This window comes from Hypanus sabinus, unplaced genomic scaffold (assembly GCF_030144855.1).
Source record: "Hypanus sabinus isolate sHypSab1 unplaced genomic scaffold, sHypSab1.hap1 scaffold_301, whole genome shotgun sequence".
Classification (NCBI taxonomy): domain Eukaryota; kingdom Metazoa; phylum Chordata; class Chondrichthyes; order Myliobatiformes; family Dasyatidae; genus Hypanus; species Hypanus sabinus.
Window position 1 is genome coordinate 170,414 of NW_026781164.1, and position 21,892 is coordinate 192,305.

The following is a 21,892-nucleotide window of genomic DNA, read 5'->3' on the forward strand; positions in this document are numbered from 1 at the left end:
AATAGTTATTTTGTGTCAATATTCACTGTGTAAGACACCTGCAGTACAAGACAATAAGACATAGGAGCAGAATTAGGCCATTCAGCCCCATCAAGCCTGCTCTGCCGTTCTATCATGGCTGATCCCGGTTCTCACTCAACCCCGCGCACCTGCCTCCTCGGCATATCCTGCAATGCGCTGACTGATCAGCAAAATATTAGCTTCTGCCTAAGATGTACCCACAGACTTGGCCCCCACCGCCGTCTGTGTCAGAGAATTCCACAGATTCACTGCTCTCTGACTAAATAAAATCCTCCTTAACTACTCTGAAAGGTTGCTCCTCAGTTTGCAGGCTGTGCCCTCTGTTATGGCTACCCCCACCATGCGGAAAGTCCTCTCCTCATCCACACTATTTAAACCTCTCCACATTCGGTAGGGTTCAGTGAGATTTTACACCCCCCCCCACACACATTTATTAAACATTGGTCAGTGCAGGAGTACGAGCCCAAGGCTGGAAAACGCTTCTCATATCTTAACCCCTTTATTACCGGAATCGTCTTCTTGAACACCCTCTGGATTCTCTCCAATGACAACACACCTTTTCTGAGATATGCATCCCAAATACACTAAGTGTGGCCTAAGTAGTGTCTTATAAAATATTAGCATTATCTCCTTGCTTATAGATTCTACTTCACTTTAAATAAATGCCAGCATTGCATTTGCCTTCTTTACCACAGACTCAACCTGTAAATTAACCTTCTGGGAGTCTTGCCCAAGGATTCATATTTCCTTCTGTGCTTCTGTTGTTTGAACCTTCTCCCCAATCAGATAATAGTTCACTATTGTTCCTTTTGCCAAAATGCTTTATCGGACATTTTCCAGTATTGTATTCCATTTGCCACGTTTTTGCCCGTTGTTGAAATTTGTCGGTGTCCTGCTGCAATTGCATTGCTTCCTCAGCACTACCAACACCTCCAGCTACCTTTGTATCATCCACAAACCTTGCCTCAAAGCCATCAGTTCCATTATCCAACTCAATGACAAACAATGTGAAAAGTAGTGGACCAAATACTCACCCCTGTAGACCACAAATCACTGCCGGACAACCAGAAAAGGCCACTTTTATTCCCACTCGCTGCCTCTTGGCTGTCAGCCATTCCTCTATCCATGCCAGTATTACTTCTGACATTTATCCTGTCGAGCAGTCTCATGGTGACACCTTATCAGAAGCCTTCTGAAAGTCCAAGTAAATGATATCCACTGCCTCTCGTTTGTCCATCCTGCTTATGACTTCCTCGAAGAACTCTAACAGATTTATCAGGCAAGATTTCCCTATGCTGGCTTTGATTTATTTTTAGTCTCCTAGTACCCCAAAACCTCATCTGTTATATTAAACTCAAATGCTTTTCCAGGCACTAAGGTTAGGCTAACTGGACTATAATTTGTTTTGTTTTTAGTTGCCCGTTGTTGGATTTTAAAAGAAACCCAATCTTCTAACTTCCTACTCACTTTTGCTAACTTATATACACTTTCCTTGGCTTTTATACAGTCCTTAACTTCCTTTGTCAGCCGTGGTAGTCCAGCCCCACTGTTTGAGAAATACGTCTGCCGGACATATCTATCCTGTACGTTATGGACTATTCTTAGAGATGTCAGCCACCTGGGGAATCACCTCTCTCATGCCTCTGTAATTCCCTTTATTCCATTGCCATACTCCGCATGTGCCCTATGCTTCTCCCTCACAAGTTGCAGTGGGAATTCAATCAAATTATGATCACTGCCTTCTAACTGTTCCTTTACATTAACCTCCCTAATAAGTTCTGGGTTAATACACAACACCAAAACTAAGGTAGCAGTTACCTGAGTAGGCTCAACCATCAGCTGCTCTAAAAAGCCATTTCGTAAGCATTCCCTCTCTTGCAATCGGACACAAAGGCCTGAAGGTAGATAAGTCTGCTGGACCAGAAGGTGTGCACCCCAGGGTTCAGAAAGAGGTAGATGAAGAGACAGTGAAGGCATTAGAGTCATAGAACATTATAACACAGGCAAACCCCTTTCGGCCAATCTAGTCCATGCCAAAACATTAATCTGCTGAGTTCCAAAAACTTCCACCTAGACCATAGCCTCCATATCCTTCTCATCCATGGACGTAAGCAACCTTCTCTTGAAGAATGAAATCGTCCCTGTCACTTGCTCTGGCAGCTCGGTGCACACTCTCCCCGCCTCTGAATGAAGAAGTTCCCCCTTGGTTTTCTCTTCAAGTGATGAGTAATGATCTATCACAAATCACTAGATGTTGGAATGGTTCAGGCGGACTAGAAAGTTGCAAATGTCACACCACTTTTTAAGAAAAGAGGGAGGCAGAAGAAAGAAAACACTGGACAACAAAGGTTTTGCTTCCTGAAAACCTTTAGGTGTATCTGATGAATTTTGGACTACTGATCATGAAAACCACCATGAAATTTCCCTGTGATGCAGCAATTTTTGAAATCACTCGTATTATTTCAATTCATAATTCAGGTCAATTAAAATATTGCCTGCAATGTAAGCTGAAAAGTTTCCTATCTTGTTCAGGCAGCTTGGGCATGCTTACACGGCGCCGCTGCTGCTTGGCAGGACAGGTTTTAGTAATAATTATTGGGTTCAGGACTGTAAGGATGGAATTTGCTATCACCAGGCACAAACATTTCTGTGAAGGATTTTGATATTTGAGACGGATGCTTCCCAGAGTAAGCATTTTTGTTGGTCCACAAATCAAACAGATCATCACTGATAGGCAATTTGAAGAAGTTCTGGTGGGACCAGAAAAAATGGCAAGGAAGGCATTCAAGGAAGCTGCTGAAATTTTTCTCGGCATCAGCAGAGCACCAAACTTCATGCAGCTGGTTGAAACCATGCATATACAACCATAAAATGCAACATGTCACTAAAGATTCATTTTCTGCATTCACATTTGGACTTCTTCCCTGCAAATCTTGGTGCTGTTAGTGACGAGCATGGTGAAAGGTTTCAGCAGGACATTGTGGTCATGGAGAAAACATACCAGGGCAACTGAATCCAGCAATGCAGCAAATTAGTGTTGGACACTTAAGCGAGAAGCCTCAGACACTGAGTACGATTGAAAATCATTAACAAAATATTTATATCTTGGTTGCACTATTGCAAAGCATCAGCACCATGATGCAATTAAAGACAATATGTTCAATAAAAGTTAATTTGTCATTTTTCTAAATTCCTGCGTGATACAAGTAGTCTTAAATTACATTTGTGTTAATCTTCAAGCAGTTTATCATAAACAAAAAAAATTCTGAGGAAGCAACACTTTTGAAAAAAAAGAATTGTTGTCCAGTGAAATTATAGGACAGTTAGTCTGATCTCAGAGGTCAGGAATATGTTCGGGTGTATTAAGGGTGAGTGTTTTGGGTACTGTAATTGGGGAGGCATGATGAAGTTGGACAAAGTCAGCAGAATTCCTTTGCAGGGAATCGTGTGTAACAAATCACTTGGAATATTTTGAGGAAATAACAGGCAAGATAGATAAAGCAGAGGCAGTGGATGTTGTTTGCTTGGATTTTCAGATGAGCTTTAACAAGGAAGGCCGATTGAGAAAGTAAGGAAGCAATGGATCCAGAACTGGCTTGCCGCAGAGGACAAAGTGTAGTTGTAGTCGTGTCATATTCTGCATGGAGGTCTGTGACTAGTGGTCTATTACTAGTGGACTAGTGGATGACTCCCATCCACTCCATAAGGTACTGGTTTGGCACAGAAGTACATTTGGCCAGAGACTCATTCCACCGAGATGAAACACTGAGCGTCAAAGGAAGTCATTCCTACTTGTGGCCATCAAACTTTACAACTCCTCCCTCGGAGTGTCGGACACCCTGAGCCAATAGGCTGGCCCTGGACTTATTTCCACTTGGAATAATTTACTTATTATTGTTTAATTATGGTTTTATATTGCTACATTTCTACACTATTCTTGGTTGGTGTGACTGTAACAAAACCCAATTTCCCTCGGTAACAATAAAGTATATCTGTCTGTCTGTCTGGTGTGCCTCCGGGATCTGTTCTGGGACCTCTACTCTTCATGATTTTTATGAATGACCTGGATGAGGAAGTGGAGGGATGGGATAGTAAGTTTGCTGATGACACAAAGGTTGGGGGTGTTGTTGATAGTGTGAAGGGCTGTCAGGGGTTACAGCAGGTCATTGATAAGATGCAAAACTGGACTGAGAAGTGGCAAACGGAGTTCAACACTGATAAGTGTGAGGTGATTCATTTTGTTAGGTCAAATATGATGGCAGAATATAGTATTAATGGTAAGACTCTTGGCAGTGTGAGGATCAGAGGGTTCTTGGGGTCCGAGTCCATAGGACACTCAATGATGTTATGCAGGTTGACTGTGTGGTTAAAAAGGCATAAGGTGCATTGGCTTTCATCAACCGTACGATTGAGTTTAAGAGCCGAGAGGTAATGTTGCAGCTATATAGGACCCTGGTTAGAGTCCACTTGGAGTACTGTGCTCATTTCTGGTTGCCTCAATACAGGAAAGATGTGGAAACCATTGAAAGGGTGCAGAGGAGATTTACAAGGATGTTGCCTGGATTGGGGAACGTGCCTTATGAGAATAGGTTGAGTGAATTCGGCCTTTTTTCTTTGGAACGATGGAGGACGAGAGGTGACCTGATAGAGGTGTATAAGGTGATGAGAGGAATTGATCGTGTGGATAGTCAGAGGCTTTTTCCCAGCGCTGAAATGGCTAACATGAGAGGGAAAGTTGTTTTTACACAGAGAGTGATGAGTGTGTGGAATGGGCAGCCGGGGGAGGCGTTGGAGGCGGAACCGATAGGGTGTTTTAAGAGACTCCTGGACAGGTACATGGAGCTTAGAAAACTAGAGGGCTATGGGTAACCCTAGGTAATTTCTAAGTTAAGGGCATGTTCGGCACAGAATTGTGGGCTGAAGTGCCTGAATTGTGCTGTCCGGTTTCTATGAACATGCATTTTGTGTCAATAACTCATTTGGAAATGTTGTATTTGGTCTCTTAGCCAAATAGTGGACACAGTTTGTGAACAACTGGGTTCCAAGTATTGGTCCCTACAACACCCACTGGGACATCTTACAGGCCCAGGAAGGGTCTTTAAACAGCCCGACTACCGGAACAGACGAAGGCCACTCGGCCCCTCCAAACCGTCCTGTCATTCAATGTCCTTGGACTGGTCCATTCGCCCCCCTCTTTGCTCGGACCATTGTCCCCACCTATAGGTCAATAGACTGCCGGTTTGACCCCCAATGTGGTGAATCCCTCTGTTCGCCACCATTCCATCTTTCCAATAAAATGCACCCCCTTCCTTCCCCTACTGGGTTGATACCCTCCGTCCCCGGGGAGTCAGCAACAAGCCGATTCGCCAAGTGTTCTCCTCCTACCTCTCGGCGATACATCAGACTCAGGCCGCAGGGGACGCTTCAGAAGCGTCCCCAACTTCCCTCGGAGGGAAGCGGAAAGAAATCAAAAAGCGGGACATTTACTTTGAGGTTTATCCCGCCGAGGAAGCGGGGGAGACGATCTCTCGGCTGTTTCGCCTGTGCTATTGAGTGTAACGAGTAATTGACATCGCTTCGCACCAATGGAGATAACACAGCGCCTGAATCCTCTGTTCCTCTCGGGGCCATAATCATAACTGTTGCTCGACAGATCCCACTGAATAAAGTTGAAATTTCAAAGTTTAAGTCGGAAAAGGGAGAGACTAATGGCGGACAGAAATCGACTGTGTCTTACATGTCAGTGAGCGGGAGGCGGAGTCCTGTGTTAAATGTTTAACCATCACGGTGACTGAAAGCAGCTGCAGGTTCATGAGGGACTGTTACTGTCAGATTCTGCAGTTCTTGCGGCTGCTCATCGCACCCAGGACTGAACCCTGGTAACTGAGCATTGGAGGAGTCTGATGTGCTGATGTTAGCCTTAAACTAAACTGGCGTTTAATATCGTGGATCTGTGAAAGATAAATCAGTTCTGTATCAAGCCCCGTGACTCAGGTAGTTATTGAAACTACCACACTCACGATGCAAACTAGGGAGGCCACTCGGCCCATCTGGTCCCTGCCCACATTTCTGTTACATATCAGTATATCAAAATCTACCCGGGCCGTTCCGCTCTCACTCTCCCTGAGATGACAGGCTGCCAACCATGTAACCTACTCTAGAAATTGCTTAGAATTACCCTACTGCATAGCCACCTATTTTCCTAAACTCCATGTACCTATCTAAGAGTCTCTTAAAAGACTATTGTATCCGCTTCTACCACCATCGCTGGCAATGCATTCCACACAAACACCACTCTTTGCTTTAAAACCTTAGCTCTGACATGTCCTCTGTACCTACTTCCAAGCAGCTTAAACCTATTCCCCCTCGTGTTACCCGTTTCTGCCCTGGGAAAAAGCCTCTGTCTATCCACACGACCGATGCCTCTCATCATCTTATACACCTGCATGAATTCCCTGCATGATTTTCTCCGGGCTGAACAAGACGATGAGTTCACTGTGGTTGTGACGTTGTTCAGGTCTCCGGACGAAGCTCGGGAAACAATGCTTAAAGTCTTCAGATGTTAAAGTAGAACAGTTCAGTAATCCACGGAATAAGTGAGTGGGAGAAGAGAGTTGTAAATCCACTCGAAAATGTAGAGAGAAGGCAATTACGAAGAATTCCACACACATTCCACGCTGGGTAAACGAAATCACAGTCGCCAAAGATCTTATCCGTCGATTAGTTCCGAAATCCACTTAGAAATATCACCAGGTGACAGTCACAGGAATATCGTCTTCAAGTGGTTACCACAGAACACCCCGATTCCAGGTAAGGGCCGACAAAAGTGATACCACGGGTACTCCAGCAAATCCACACATATGGATTATACGAAGTGACAGTCACACATCCGTTGTGCACTGCGTGCCGATGATCAGATCAACCGTACCTTTTGGGCATGGAAGAGTTGCAGCCTATAGCAGTCACACGCTGAAGTTCCAACAGCTTGTCTCCCTCTCCCTCTCCCGCTCCCGCAGCTTGTGTCTGACGTCACAGCCCTCCTCTCTCAGGCACTTAAAGCGACACTCACAGTAAACGAACCTGCGGTCTTGTAACACAATGCACTTCTAAAATCTGACAGGAGGTAAGCGAGTGAATCTTCGATGGTGCAGAGTCAGAAACAAAAGAGTTGCCAGCCTGAATCAGGGGCTCCAGAGAGAGATGGGGTCCAGAGGAGGAGGACGAATAAGACCAGCAGGATGTGGTTAAAAGTGAAAGATTGGAAGCATTTGGAAACTGGTTGATCGAAAAAAAAGGTGGTTAATTTCTGCAAAATACAGGTGGAAATCAACAGATCAAGCAGAAATTTTGGAGAGGAATAAATAGAAAACGTTTAGGCAGAGCCCCTTCCGCATGCCTAGCCTGTGTACTCCGCTGCTTAGTTGCTCTCTGAATCGCAGAGTTCCTCCAGCGTTTTGTGTGTGTCCAGCAACTGCAGAATCTCCTGTGTTTTTATATCTGCATTTTACTTTGGCATTAGAGACACGTTGATAGTGAGTATATTACTTATGGGAGCCGCTTTCTGCGTTAAAACAGCTGCAGATTTTTCCTATACCCAAGATAAAACAAAAAGAGATATGGACATTGAACCGGTGCTTGCAGAAATGTTTAATGGCACCGTGATTACCCATAGGGCCATGAGTTAAGAATTTCGCCGGCGCTTGAGTGCCGATGAAATGCGCAGGCGTCAGGCTGAGGCCTCCCTGACTTTCACGCATGCGCACAGTACACAGAAGCCTTTGAAAATGTCGGTCGAAGGTAAGAGTGATTCTCCGTGTTTTTATCTTAAACACCGACTTCGGGATAATTCCTCTGAATTTCCGACACCGTGGCCAGCAATCCCGGGACAGTCCTGCTCTCTTCCCTCTCTCTCAGCCCCTCGATCCGTACACGGGCCCCGGGGAGCTTCCGGCCGCTGAGGGAATGGGAACCGATGGATCTCTCAGACAGAGCTGAGCTCCAGCTATCTAAATGCAAGGATTAGGAACTGGGAGAAAGACAACAAAATCTTTTACATCAGCAGTTGAGAAAATCGGCATTAGGACTCTTTTCCATAGATGCTGCCTGGCCTGCTGAGCTCCTCCAGTATTTTGTGTGTGTTGCATCCTCTACCTCCTCTTGCGCTGGACTTTTCTATCGGTGAGAACATGTTTTGTCCCATTCTCTCTGGGTACTTAATGACATCAAACACAACATCAAACCTGTTGGAAGATGATGTCCCGGGGCCTGTTGCTCCTTTTGCTGTGGTACCGTTTCCTGGATGGTAGCAGCAGGAACAGTTTGTGGTTGTGGTGAATTGGGCCTGTTTGACCCTGATATTCGTTGGGCCCTTTTTACACACCTGTCTGTGTAAATGTACTGAATCATGGAAAGTAGATTGTGCAATGTATAATTTCCTTGTTTATATTTAGAGACATTTTTTGGTGTATAAAATGATGAGGGGTATTGAGCGTGTGAGTGGCCAGAGGAGTGTTTTTTTCCCCCAGGGTTGAAGTGGTTAATGCCACGTTTCCACACTCCCATAGACCCTTTGTCCATCTCCTGAGTAAATAGAGTTTGAAAAATATTTAATGTCTCCCCCATCTGCTTTGTTCCACACGTGGATTGCCATTCCGGTCTTCCAGAGGACCAACTTTGTGCCTTGCAATCCTTTTGCTCTTAATCTATCACTAGAATCCCTGAGGATTATCCTTCACCTTTTCTGTGACAGCAACCTCATGCCATTTTTATCCATCCTGATTGATTTCTTACGTGTTCTCTTGCATTTCTTAAACTCCATAAGAAACTGACTGCCTATCCCTGTTATGCAATTCCATTTTGTGCTTTACCAGGGTCTAAATATCTCTTGCAATCCAAGTTTCCCTACAGTTTCTATCTTTACCTTTTATTCTGACATACCCACTTTGTACTTTCAAAATTTCGCTTTGAAGGCCTCCCATTTACAAAACACACCTTTGCCAAAAGGCAGCCTGTCCCAATCCACAGTTGCCAGATCCTAGTGTTGATTCCAGGTGTTGATCCATCCCTGAACACATCCACCTTTCCTACGCTGCTCCTTGTATTGAAATATACAGGGCTCAGCATATTCACTGCACCATGCTCAACTTTTTCATTCCTGACTTTGCCTGAGGCCTGAACAACATCTGTCTCCACAACCTCTTCACTATCTGTTCTGTTATTCAGGGTCCCATTCCCCCTGCAACTTTAGTTTAATCGTCCTTACCCCCACCTCTCACCATGCAGATCTATAACCCCTTTGGCTTTCCTCTCACAGATCAATAAAAAGGAGGTGCATACAAGGTACAGGCAGATAGGAACAAATGGGGTACTTATGAAATACAGGAAATTCAAGTGAACACTCATGAAAGAAATAAAGGCATGAGGTTGCCCCAGCAGCCAAGGTGAAGGAGAATCCTCAGGGATTCTGCAGATATGTTACGAGCAAAAAGATTGCAAGGGAAAAAAATAATTCTCTGGAAGATCAGAATGGTAATCCATATGAAAGGATAGCATAAACTAGCATCCGTATTTGCTCAAGAGATGAACACAGAGTCTATAGAATTGAGGCAAAGCCGCATCAACTTCATGGACGCTGTACAGATTACAGAGGTGGAGGGGTTTGAGGCAAATTAGTGTGGATCAATCCCCAGGGCCTGACAAGTTGTTCAACTGGACCCTACAGAAGACAAGTGCAGAAATTATTGGGGCCTTAGCACCGATATTTAAATCATCCTTAGTGACAGGTGAGGTACTGGAGGATTGGAGGACAGACAATGTTGTTCCACTGTTCTAGAAAGGCTGTAAAAATAAACTAGGAAATTATACATTGGTGAGCTTGACATTAGTACTGGGAAAGTTATTGGAATCTGTGTGCAGGAACCAAGTATATACTGTAAGTATTTGGATAGGTGTGGACTGATAAAGGATAGACAGCATGGCTCTCGCCAATCTTATAGAGTCTCTCCAGGAAGTTATCAGGGAAGTGGATGAAGACAAGGCAGTGGATGTTGTCTACATGGACTTTAGCAAGGTACTTGACAAAGTCTCATATGGGAGGTTGGTCAAGAAGGTTCAGTCACTCAGCATTCAAGATGAGATAGTAAATTGGATGAGACATTGTCTTTGGGAGAAGACAGAGGGTGGTAGAAGATGGTTGCCTCTCTGACTGGAAGCCTGTGACTGGTGGTGTGCCACAGGGATCAGTGCTGGATCTGTTGTTGTTTGTCATCTATATCAGTAATCTGGATGATGGTGTGGTTAACTGGATCAGCAAATTTGTGGGTGACACCAAGACTGGTGGTGTAGTGGACAGTGAGGAAGACTATCATCGCTTTCAGTGCGACCTGGACCCGCTGGGAAAATGGTTTGAGAAATGGAAAATGGAATTTAATGCAGACCAGTGTGAGTTGTTACACTTTGGTTTTACCTACCAAGGGAGGTCTTTCACAGTGACTGGTCGGGCACGGAGGAGTGTTGTGGAAGAAAGGGACCTGGGAATACAAGTCCTTAATTCACTGAAAGTGGTATCACAGGTAGATAGGGATGGAAGGAATGATTTCAGCCCATTGCCCTTCATGAACCAAAGTACTGATAACAATAGATGGCTGTTATGTTGACTTCTAGAAGACATTGGTGAGGCCTAATTTTGAGAATTCTGTGCAGTTTTGGTCACCAACCTATAGGTAAGATGTAAAAGTGGTTCAGAGAGTTCAGAGAAAATTCACAAGGATTTTGCCAGGTCTGGAGGACTTGGGTTAGAAGGAAAGATTGAACAAATCATGACTTTATTCCTTGGAATGTAGAAGATTGAGGGGAGATTTGATTGTGATAGAGAGGCACAGATCGTGTTAATGCAAGCTGGCTTTTTCCATGAAGATTGGGTGGAACGACAACCAGAGGCCATGGGTTAAAGGTGAAAGGTGAAATGTTAGGGGAAACATGAGGGGAATCTTCTTCATACCGATGGTCATCCGGGTGTGGAATGAGCAGCCAGCACAAGTGGTGCATGAGAGCTCGATTTCAACATTTAAGCGGTTCGTGTAGGTACCTGGATGGTAGCGGTGTGGGAGTGAGCAGTTTAAATAGTTCAGCACAAACTAGATGGCCCAAAGGACCTGTTTCTGTGTTGAAATTTTCTATGATCGTGACAAGAACCTGGAATAATACAAAAATTCACTCTAACCCCTTTTGACAGTCGTGCGAACCAACCAGTCATTTCAGCAGGAATTTTTTATATGGCGTTAAAACTGTGGCACTTTAAGTTAATAATACATAAAAGAAGATCCCAGCTGCACGTCAAGGAAGACTACTTGCGTGAGAGTGTTTCAGTTACTGTGGAGCCAGGCACCCATGAAGCTCAGCAGGAACAGGGAATAATACCAATGGAGAGAGTCAGACTGAGCCAGGTCACAGATTGGAGACGGCAGGAATGCCCCATTCTTATAGAAACAGGAAGAGCGTCAGGGAATTGATGGTCATTCCAGATACCAGCAGTCTGCCCAGTCAGGAGATGATTTCTCTGTCCAACTTGGGTTTAACCTCACTGTAACAGTGTGATACCAGATCAAACCTTGGCAGCTCAAGTAATCTCATCTGAAATGTCCTACACCCATTGATGGATTTTGTAAATCTTTTTACAGGTTAAAACTGAGAACGAATTCGTCTCCAGGAAGCTCAAACATGGCACGCCAGATTTGTTGTCTCTCTTTGGATATTTAAGAAGTGGAGCCAGGGATCCAATTGACCACCCTTCCTGCTCAGACAGTGGGAATAGATTCACTCAGTTATCACAATTGAAGGTACATCAGCATGTTCACACTGGGCAAGGCCACTCACCTGTTCTGTGTGTGAGAAGGGGTTCAGTCAGTCTTTCCACCTGTGGACACAGCAGTCAGTTCACACCACACTGGGCAGAGGCTGGTCATCTGCTGAATTTCTGGGAAAGTTTTCACTCAGTCATCTGACCTAATGGCTCACCAGCGAGTTCACACTGGGGAGAAACCATTCACCTGTTCAGTCTGTGGGAAGGGATTCACTCAGTCATCCAACCTACGGAGACATCAGCGAGTTCATACTGGGGAGAGGCCGTTCACCTGCTCAGTCTGTGGGAAGGGATTCACTCAGTCATCCCAACTACAGAGTCATCAGCCAGTTCACACTGGGGAGAAGCCATTCACCTGCTCAGTCTGTGGGAAAGGATTCACTCAGTCATCTACCCTACTGGTACATCAGCGAGTTCACACTGGGGAGAAGCCGTTCACCTGCTCAGTCTGTGGGGAGGGATTCACTCAGTCATCCCAACTACAGAGTCATCAGCAAGTTCACACTGGGGAGAAGCCATTCACCTGCTCGGACTGTGGGAAGAGATTCACTCGGTCATCCACCCTAATGGCTCACCAGCGAGTTCACACTGGGGAGAAGCCATTCACCTGCTCAGTCTGTGGGAAGAGATTCACTCAGTCATCCCACCTACAGAGACATCAGCGAGTTCACACTGGGGAGAGGCCGTTCACCTGCTCAGTCTGTGGGAAAGGATTCACTCTGTCATCTACCCTACTGGTACATCAGCGAGTTCACACTGGGGAGAGGCCGTTCACCTGCTCAGAATGTGGTAAGGGATTCACTCTGTCATCTACCCGACTGCTACATCAGCGAGTTCACAGTGGGGAGAAGCCATTCACCTGCTCAGTCTGTGGGAAAGGATTCACTCTGTCATCTACCCTACTGGTACATCAGCGAGTTCACACTGGCGAGAAGCCGTTCACCTGTTCAGTCTGTGGGAAGGGATTCACTCAGTCATCCCACCTACAGAGACACCAGCAAATTCACACTGGAGAGAAGCCATTCATCTGCTCAGAATGTGGGAAGGGATTCACTGAGTCATCCAACTTACAGAAACACCAGCGAGTTCACACTGGGGAGAAGCCGTTCGCCTGCTCGGACTGTGGGAAGAGATTCACTCGGTCATCCCACCTACAGAGGCAACAGCTTGTTCACACTGGGGAGAAGCCGTTCACCTGCTCGGACTGTGGGAAGAGATTTACTCGGTCATCTACCCTACTGCTACACCAGCGAGTTCACACTGGGGAGAAGCCGTACAGCTGCTCGGACTGTGGGAAGAGATTCTCTCGGTCATCCCAACTACAGAGTCACCAGCGAGTTCACACTGGGGAGAAGCCGTTCACCTGCTCAGAATGCGGGAAGGGATTCACTCAGTCATCCCACCTACAGAAACACCAGCGAGTTCACACTGGGGAGAAGCCATTCACCTGCTCAATCTGTGGGAAGGGATTCACTCGGTCATTCACTCTACAGAGACATCAGCGAGTTCACACTGGGGAGAAGCCGTTCAGCTGCTCGGACTGTGGGAAGAGATTCACTCGGTCATCCCAACTACAGAGTCACCAGCGAGTTCACACTGGGGAGAAGCCATTCACCTGCTCAGAATGTGGGAAGGGATTCACTCAGTCATCCCACCTACAGAAACACCAGTGAGTTCACACTGAGGAGAAGCCATTCACCTGCTCAATCTGTGGGAAGGGATTCGCTCGGTCATTCACCCTACAGAGACATCAGCAAGTTCACACTAGAGAGAGGCCATTCACCTGCTGAGAATGTGGGAAAGGATTCACTCAGTCATTCCACCTACTGGCACACTTGTCAGCTCACAGTGGTGAGTGGCCATTGTTATGCTTGTTTACATTGCGTGCTGCTTGTTTAGTTTTAACCGAGGACACAGACACTCAGAGTCAGATGGAGACGAAGGAGGAAAAATGGAGGAATCGAAACCAGGGAACTAGTGCCCAAGGGTGACTGTTTGGAACTTTCCTTTGCCCACAAGGGTGGGCTAATTATCGATTCACCATACATCGTAAGTGTGGTTGTCACCTCATTTGATCCATAGCAGTGGATCTGATGTGGGGTATCCTGCGGAGACCACTTATGTGTTAACCATTGCCTGGCTGTGGTGTGGCAGTTCATTTTAAGATGATACCCCTTATGGCAAGTCACTTCGGGTGATAATTAGTATGTGGATTTGGAAGGATGACAGATAAAATCTACAGCAACTGTTGTCTCGTTTTACCACCACGGAACCTGTGGAATACGACATAATTGCCTTCTCTCAACATTTACCCTGGATTACAATTATCTCTCGCATCACCTATTCTGTGGTTGAACTGAACTTTCATACTCTACCATCTCAAGACTCCAAGCCTTGTTTCCCCGGAGCTCAATAGTTTGCGTGTTATATTTATACACATTTATACACATAACACTCACGAGGAAATCTGCAGATGCTGGAAATTCAAACAACACACACAATGTGCTGGTGGAACACAGCAGGCCAGGCAGTATCTATAAGGAGAAGAAATGTCGACGTTTCAGGCTGAGACCCTTCGTCAGGACTAGCCGAAAGGAAAGATATTAAGAGATTTCAAAGTAGTGGGGGGAGGGTGAAATGCGAAATGATAGGAGAAGACCAGAGGTGGTGGGATGAAGCTAAGAGCAGGAAAGGTGATTGGCGAAAGTGATACAGAGCTGGTGAAGGGAAAGGATCATATGACAGGAGGCCTCAGGAGAAAGAAAGGGGGGGGGGGGAAGCACCAGAGAGACATGGAATACAGGCAAACAATTAAATATGTCAGTGTTGGGGTAAGAAGGGGAAGAGGGTCATTAACGGAAGTTTGAGAAGTAAATGTCATCCCATCAGGTCGGAGGCTACCCAGCCGGTATATAATGTGTTGTTCCTCCAACCTGAGTTTGGATTAATTTTGACAGTAGAGGAGGCCATGGTTAGACATATCAGAATGGGAATGGGACGTGGAAATAAAATGTGTGGCCATTGGGAGTAGTCTGTTGCTGCTGGTTCATTTCTAAAGCGTTACAGTTTGTAACAAAATGGGGCCTGCATCTGGCATATGAACAGATTTAAGGATTGATTTATTATCGATTTCATCCCTTTTGATTTATTTGTGTGTGGAAAATCAGCAGCAATGGATGTTGATAGATATCTGGAAGTGTGAACCTCTCAGGCATTAGAGGACTCCAGAAGGATTGAGTTATTGAGTATTGCTAAAACGTTAATACTTGCTAAGGTGAAATTGACAATGAGGAGAGCACAGATGCAGAGGGTGATAGCTGAACATTATGTATCTGAGGGTGTGTTTAAAGTGGAGGAGTTGGAGGTGTTTCCTGAAAGTAAACCTCATGAGCTTGAGCTCCAGTACAAGTGAGAAAAATTAAAGATGGAGGCTCGGGAAAGGCAGAGGCAGTTTCAGGCTGGAGAGGCAAAAAAGCAGAAAGAAAATTCTCTTACAAAGTGTAATTAAGGGGAAGGCTTAGCAACCCTATTCTGCTTTGACAGTTGCTGAAGCAGCTTATTATTTATTTATTTATGGTGCCCCGCCCCCCCCCCACCCCCCCCCCAATCATTGCCACTGGGCTATAATTGCGCAGGAGCAGTGTGTGGTTCAGTGCTTTGCTCAAGGACACACAAGCTGCCTCGGCTGAGGCTCAAAATCATGACTTCCAGTTCGCTAGTTCAACACCTTAACCACAAGGTCAGATCAGTTTGCTTTAACTCATGAAGTTATGTTTACCCTGAATAAGAGTTTCCAAAAGGCACTCATCAAGTTGTGGGTAAACCTAATGAGCTCACCCCAGTGGCCTGTACCTACATTCGCTGAACCCTTTTCCAAAGTTATAGTGGATTGTGTTGGCCCATTGCCAAGGACTAAAGCTAGCCATCAGTATCTGCTAACTATTATGTGTACTGCATCCTGATTCCCAGAGGCAATACCTCTCCGAAATATTAAAGCTTAAACTGTGGCGAAGGCTCTTACCAAGATTTTCACTTTATTTGATTTGCCTAAAGAAATCCAGTCTGATCAAGGATGTAATTTTACATCTGGATTATTCCAGCAGGTAATTTCTGAACTGGGAGCAAAACAAATTGCATCATCTGCGTACCATACAGAATCACAAGGGGCTTTAGAAAGATTTCATTCTACCCTCAAAACAATGATTAAGACATATTCTGTTGAAAATGGAACAGACTGGGATGAAGGAATACATTTGCGTTCGTCCGCAGAAAGAGAGTCAGTACAGGAATCAATGGGCTTTAGTCCATTTGAACTTGTATTTGGTCGCAGAGTGACCTTAGACCTTGTTAAAAGGAACAGTGGATTGATGTTAACTCGTTAGACTATGTTTTGAGGTTCAAAAATAAACTACACCAAGCCTGTAGTCCAGCGAGACAAAAAGATTTCTCAAAACAAAATGAAGTGTTGGTTTGATAACAGGGCTCACGAAAGAAAATACCGGGTGGGAGATAAGGTGCTTGCCTTATTTTGACGAATCCACTTCAGGTGAAATTCAATAGACCGTATGAAATAGTCTCCCAAATTAATGATGTGAATTATGTTATTAAAACACCCGACTGACATAAACTAACACAGGTGGTGCACATAAATATGAAAAAACCTTTTTTGACAAGCAGGCACAAACTGTGAGTGTTGTTGTCAAAATATATGAATTTGGCAACCCTGAGAATGAAACCATTGACTCGTCTGAGACTTTTCACAAGCCAAACATGGCCCCAGTAAGACTAATGAACTCGGTTGTTCCAGAAAACATTGATAACAAGTTGGCTCATCTGCAGCCAAAACAACAACAACAGCTGAAGGAATTAATTCTGAAGTTTAAAGATTTATTTCCCGATGTTCCCAAGCAAAGCACGGTCGCAGTACCTGATGTAGATATTGGTCAAGCCAAACCGATTAAACAACACCCATATCGCTTGAACATAGAAAAGTGTAAATTGGCTGAGCAAGGAATTGACTATATGCTGGAAAATGGTATTATTAATCCTTCAGCATCAGATTGGAGCTCACACTGCGTTATTGTGCCCAAACCTGATGTAGTGTTAGATTTTGCACTGTTTATAGGACGGTAAATGCAGTAACAAAAACAGATGCCTATCCTATCCCTATGGTGGATGATCGCATCTATAAGGTTGGAAAAGCTAAATTTCTTACAAAGATTGATCTGTTGACAGGGTATTGGTGTGTCCATTGACGGACAGAGGTAGAGACATTTCTGTGTTTGTGACACCATCTGGGTTGAATGAATACAATGTTTTGCCTTTTGGAAGGAAAAATGCTCCAGGAACATTCCAGGGAATGTTTGATTCTGTAATTCGAGGGTCAGAACACACAGATACCTATATTGATGGCTTCGTCACAGGGAGTGACACTTGGGAAGAGCATATCTCTGCAGTAGAGAAGCTGTTTGACAGGCTTTCCCAGGCCAGCCTTACAGTTAACTTAGCTAAGAGTGAATATGTCCTTGACACTGTGACCTATCTTGGTGTTGTTGTAGGTCAAGGCAAGTGGGCTCCTGTTCGGGTAAAAGTCCAGACAATTTCTCAAGTTCCTATTCTGACTGGTAAGAAGGCTCTTCGAAGGTTTTTGGGAATGGTTGGATATTATCGTACGTTCTGCAAGAACTTTGCTGATATCGCCTTTCCTCTGACTAATCTCCTGAAGAAGGGTGAAAAGTTTGTTCGGACCGAGCCTTGTCAGTAGGCATTTGATCGATTGAAAGCCATTTTTATGTCATCAATCTGTGCTCAGGGCACCTGACTTTACAAAGCCATTTTCTATAGCTGTGGATGCCAGTGATGAAGCAGCCGGGACAGTGTTATTACAGAAAGATGATGATGATGTTGAACATCCTGTAGCTTACTTTTCGAGAAAATACGATGAGCATCAAAGAAATTATTCCACCATAGAGAAAGAGTTGTTGTCACTCATCCTGGCTTTGCAGCATTTCGATGTCTGTCTTTGTCCTGCGCAGATACCACTTGTAGTTTATACTGATCATAATCTGTTAGTGTTTCTGAGTAAGGTAAATGACAAAACCAGATGATTGTTAAACTGGAGTCTGATTTTGCAAGGATATGATATTGTGATAACGCATATAAAAAGCACGGACAATATCATTGCTGAATGTTTTTCCACATGCTGAGCTTAAAGTTTTAATAGTGAAGCAGAATCTGGTATTTGTATATGATTCTGCAATGTGTTACATGATAACCATACGTGCATTATTTTACATACTGTAGTTTGCAGTTAAAATTTTGCACTTTTAGATCAAAGTTTTTTTGGGAAAGTGTTATGAGTCCCTCGGTTTTGTTTGTTGTGGACTGTCACTTTAAGAGAGTGCCAGAGTGAGGTGGGGACTAACAATGACGTCAGCCGCTGACTTTCTCAGCTCATTTTTGATTTTTACAGAGAGAGAGCTCAAGGAGGCGGGACTGGCTGACTTGCAGCTTGTTTACATTACTCACAATTTGTTTAGTTTTAAGCGAGGACACAGACACAGTCAGAAGGAGACAAAGACAGTGAACGAAAGGACTGAGACAAGGAAGCCAGAGGCTAAGGGTCACTGTTTTGAACTTTCCAGTGCCCACAAGGGTGGGTGTCTTATCGATCCAGTGCACAGCAAATATGTGCCTGTCACCTCGAATAATCCACAGGAGTGGAATTTGTTTGGGGTATCCTGTGGAGACCACTTACGTGTTAACCCTAGCCTGGGTATGTGGTGTGGCGATTCACTTGAAGATGATATCCCTGTGACAGGTCACTTCCGGTGATCATTCTTATGGATTTGGAACGATGCCAGATAAAATCTACGGCGACTGTTATCTCGTTTTACCACGTGGAACCTGTGGAATTCGGCGTAATTGCCTTCTCCCTACATTTACCCTGCATTAAAAATATCTCTCTCCCATCCCTTATTCCGTGAATGAACTAAGCTTTCATACTTTACCATCTCAGGACTCTAAGCCTTGATTCTGTTCCCCACCCCCCGCCGATCTCAATAGTTTGGGAGTTATATTTACACACATCTTGCTTAACTTACTATATTATAAGTAGATACCAATAAAGACCAAGTTCTTCGGTGTGCACATAACAAACGATCTAACCTGGACCCACAACACCTCCACACTAGTCTGGAAGCCACAGCAGCGTATACTGGAGCACCATGGAGAGCGTCATGTCCGGCGCCATCTTTGTAGGGTACGGAAGCTGCAAGGTATCGAACCACAAGACAATACAAGGGAGAGTAAAACACGACGACAGGGTGATCGAGGTCTCACTCGACCCTGTTTGTGGCATTTTACAGGAACGTTGCAGACGAAGGGGCCAAAGCATTGTTGAGAATCCCTACCACCCATCCCATGATCTCTGACACACGGCGGTCAGGATGAGGGTGCATGCATATCAGCACTAGGAATGCCCGGGTAATAACTTGTTCCCTCGGGTTGCGAGAATAATGAATATCTCGCCATCAATGAGGTCTCGTCACTTGGACAGAGAGCTGTTTACTAAATGTTTACTGTTTCCCAGTGCTGTGCTTTACTACACGCGTTTTGTATTTAATTAACCAGTTTCGAGCACAATATATTGGTTTGTCTGTTGTGTGTGATATAGGTTTTGTGGTTGCACCAGGGTCCTGAGGAAATAAGTGTGGAATTAGGAGCAAAACTAGGCTCTTTCAAACCTAGGGGTGAATGGATACAGTCTTACGATGATGAAAAGAGTTCAGTTCAGTTTGAGGTAGCTAGTTGAGTAACGTTGGAGATTGAGAGAGGTGAGAGGAGAGTTGATGCCGTTGATCTTCCCATTGTCTTTTGAAATCCCTGTTGTCCTCCGGAATCCTGTTGAAGTCACCGACTGTGACCGTAACACGTACGACCGTTCTTCAGTGGTGGAATTATCAAACAGGGGAGGGTGGACACACAGATAATTCCCACCGATCGCACCTTTTCACTGACTAGAGCCACTGATCGACTTTCCCGAATCGATCCTCCAAAAACACACCTTCCTGTGGGTGCATCAAAGCTCGAGCAGTCTCTCTCTCTCTCTCTCTCTCTCTCTCTCTCTCTCTCCCTCTCCCTCTCCCTCTCCCTCTCCCTCTCCCTCTCCCTCTCCCTCTCCCTCTCCCTCTCCCTCTCCCTCTCCCTCTCCCTCTCCCTCTCCCTCTCCCTCTCCCTCTCCCTCTCCCTCTCCCTCTCCCTCTCCCTCTCCCTCTCCCTCTCCCTCTCCCTCTCCCCCTCCCCCTCCCCCTCCCCCTCCCCTCCCCCTCCCCCTCCCCCTCCCCTCCCCCTCCCCCTCCCCCTCCCCCTCCCCCTCCCCCTCCCCCTCCCCCTCCCCCTCCCTCCCTCTCCCTCTCCCACTCTCTCTCCCTCTCTCTATTTGTAACAGCTTAAACAGTGTCCAGAAGTCAGTCTCATTCTCCCGACATTTTAAAGCGATTATTTACAGAAAATATAAACCCTAGGTGTACATAACACTCGCCATTTTTAAAGAAAGAATGTTGGCAAAAGATGGGCTGTAACAGGATCGGTCCGAGTCAGCGTGGCTTTACGAAAGGAAAATCATGCTTGACTAATTTTCTGGATTTTTTGAGGATGTAACAATAAAAGTAGACAAGGGAGAGCCAGTGGATGTCGTGTACCTGGACTTTCAGAAAGTCTTTGATCAGGTCCCACATAGGAGATCAGCGGGCAAAATTAGAGCACATGGTATCGGGGGTTGGGTACTGATATGGATAGAAAATTGGTTGGCAGTCAGGAAACAAAGAATAGGTATTAACGGGTCCTTTTCAGAATAGCAGGCAGTGGCCAGTGGGGTACCGCAAGGCTCGGTGCTGGGACCGCAGCTATTTACAATATACATTAATGATTTAGATGAAGGGATTAAAAGTAACATTAGCAAATTTGCAGATGACGCACAGCTGGGTGGTCGTGTGAAGTATGAAGAAAATGTTAGGAGAATGCTGCTTGAAATTGAGACTTGGATAGGTTGGGTGAGTGGGCAGATGCATGGCAGATGCAGTTTAATGCGAATAAATGTGAGGTTATCCACTTTGGTGGCAAGAACAGGAAGGCAGATTACTATCTGAATGGTGTCAAGTTAGAAGAAGGGGAAGCGCAACGAGATCTAGGTGTCCTTGCTCATCAGTCACTGAAATTAAGCATGCAGGCACAGTAGGCAGTGAGGAAAGCTAATGGCATGTTGGCCTTCATAACAAGGGGAGCTGAGTTATAGGAGCAAGGATGTCCTTCTGCAGTTGTACAGGACCCTGGTGAGACCCCACCTGGAGTATTGTCTTCAGTTTTGGTCTCCAAATTTGAGGAAGGACATTCTTGCTATTGGGTGAGTGCAGCACAGGTTCACGAGGTTGATTCCCGGGGTGGCGGGACTGTCATATGTTGAAAAATGGAGCGACTGGGCTTGTATACACTGGAATTTAGAAGGAGGAGAGGAGATCTGATTGAAACATATAAGATTATTAAGGGATTGGACAAGCCAGAGGCAAGAAACATGTTCCCGAAGTTGGGGGAGCCCAGAACCAGAGGCCACAGTTTAAGAATAAGGGGTAGGGCCATTTAGAACTGAGTTGAGGAAAAACTTTTTCACCCAGAGAGTTGTAGATATATGGACTGCTCTGCCTCAGAAGGCAGTAGACGCCAATTATCTGGATGCTTTCAAGAAAGAGTTAGATAGAGCTCTTAACAATAGCGGAGTCAAGGGATATGGGGAGAAGGCAGGAACAGGGTACTGATTGTGGATGATCAGCCATGATCACATTGAATTGCGATGTTGGCTCTAAGGGCCGAGTGGCCTACTCCTGCATCTATTGGCTATTGTCTATAGGCCCGTCAGCTTAACATTTGATGTCAGGAGAATTCTTAAAGCTGTCATTATGGAAGAAATAACGAGGCATTTGCAAAGGAGTGGTTCCATTATTCAGAAGCAGCATG

The 21,892-nt window shown here is 45.2% G+C and overlaps 1 pseudogene; it reads left to right on the plus strand.

Moving 5' to 3' along the window:
* Window positions 1-15,384, plus strand: part of LOC132388341 (zinc finger protein 585A-like) — a 61,768-nt pseudogene extending 46,384 nt beyond the window's left edge.
* The last annotated feature ends 6,508 nt before the right edge of the window (window positions 15,385-21,892 follow it).